Raw genomic sequence first — 2,105 nt, forward strand, 5'->3', positions numbered from 1 at the left:
TCTTCAACGATACCGGGTATTCAAATCCTGAATTCGAGTGGAAGTCTACTCAACCTTGCACCAGAAAACGTGGTTCCGCGACCAGACTTAAACTACTACAGGGCAACACTTGGTTTCGATGGAGTTTTTACCCTCTATTCCAACCCGAGGAACCCGAGTGATGGCGGCGGCGGAAGCTGGTCCTTGTGGTTTAGACCGCATGATATTTGCCGGAGATTTGTTGAGACTACGGCTGCACTTGGAGCTGGACCTTGTGGATATAATAGCATTTGTGAGCCTATCAATGGGAGGCCTAATTGCACATGTCCCCCTGGATTTTCCTTCTTGGATGAAAAGAATCCATACACCGGCCGCAAACAAGATTACACAAGCTACCCTGAAGATTGCAACACGGATGGATCCACCATAGATGCAGATCGGTTCGAATTCGAGCGGATATCGTTTTCCGATTTCCGTTACAGTGACTATGGAATATTGCAACCGGCAACTGAGTTGGAATGCAGGCAACCTTGCCTTCTCGACTGTTCTTGTGCGGTTGCAATTTTACAGGATCCGAGTTTAAGTTCAGATAGAACTGGAACTTGTTGGAAAAAGAAATACCTCTCTCAAATGGGTGGTTTAACAGACAAGCCATTGATCGAACAGCTCTATTTAAGGTACCAAAGTCAAATGGCTCTCGGAAAAACCCTGACACTCCACAACCCGGTGATGAAAATCAGAATCAAGCTGTTTTTGATCCTTTCAGTTCTCTTGGGAACCTCTGCAATCTTCAATTTCATGTTGTTTGCCGCAATTTCCTCGATATGGTTTTGCTTATACAGAAGAAGACTTCGAGACGCGGACTGTACCGTTTGTAGCAGAAGAGATATAGAGACAAATCTGCGTTCATTCACAACAAAGAAGTTGAACGAGCCACAAACGGATTCAAAGAACAGGGGAATGGTTCCTTGTCGAGCTTCCTTTTCGGAGTTCTAAGGCCGAGTTGGCAACAAAGGTTGCAAATCGCATCCGGAATCGCCAAAGGCCTCACATACTTGCATGAAGAATGCAGCACACAGATCATCCATTGTGACATCAAACCACAAAACATACTCTTGGATGATAACTTAACAGCCAAGATATCCGATTTCAGGTTAGCAAAGCTGTTGATCAACAGCAAAACTCAAACGCTGACCGGCGTACGAGGCACCAAAGGGTACGTTGCACCCGAGTGGTTCAGAAACACCCCGGTCACGGTCAAGGTAGATGTTTACAGCTTCGGAGTGATGCTGTTGGAGATCATATGCTGCAGGAAATGTGTCGAAATAGAGAGGAAGAAGCGATATTAACGGAATGGGCGTACGACTGCTACAGCGAAGGGATGATCGAAAAGCTCGTCCAAAACGATGAAGAGTCTAGAAAGGATCTCGGGAGATTGGAGATGCAACTGAAAGTAGCGATTTGGTGTGTGCAATATGAGCCATTATTAAGTCATCTATGAGGACAATGTCGATGATGCTTGAAGGTGCAGTCCAGGTTCCATCTCCACCATGCCCTTTTCCAATGAATTCAATGTCTAAGATAATGGTGTAGCTGATTACCATCTTTTATCTTTTAACTTTGATCCCATAATTCTGTACGAAATTTACAAATTTAAGTACTACTTTCATTTTTAATAATTTCTTTAATGGGTGATAAATATTCAATAGCTCTTGGCCTGCAATTTATTTTCTTCAAAATTACAAAGGTAGAAATTGTATATCTTTCATTATTTGTTTTAATATGATACTTTTATAAAAATAAGTCACCATCTAGACTATTTTCCCATTTTTTTACTTATGATTGCTCATGCAAAGGTATTTAAAAATCTTTCACCTTCCTCGATCCATGAATTAAAAATTATTTTTATTAGATCATTATTATTGTAATAAATGAACAAAGTGTTTGATGAATTATTCATTAAACGTTTGTATGTTGTTCATTTGTTAAGCTAAAAAAGTAAAAGTATAAATAGCATGAACTCTAGTGGTAAATGAATTGTTGTTATTCCTTAAGCTCTCAGGTTCGAGCACCAACAATGCCAAGAGTTACAAGTGTTTTATGTTAAATGTTGAGAGTTATTTTTG

The 2,105-nt window shown here is 40.6% G+C and overlaps 1 pseudogene; it reads left to right on the forward strand.

Moving 5' to 3' along the window:
* On the forward strand, positions 1-1,620 carry LOC120160147 (annotated as a pseudogene).
* Positions 1,621-2,105: the final 485 nt, after the last annotated feature.

Source organism: Hibiscus syriacus, unplaced genomic scaffold, assembly GCF_006381635.1.
Source record: "Hibiscus syriacus cultivar Baekdansim isolate YM2019G1 unplaced genomic scaffold, ASM638163v2 tig00111392_pilon, whole genome shotgun sequence".
NCBI classification, from domain to species: Eukaryota; Viridiplantae; Streptophyta; class Magnoliopsida; order Malvales; family Malvaceae; genus Hibiscus; species Hibiscus syriacus.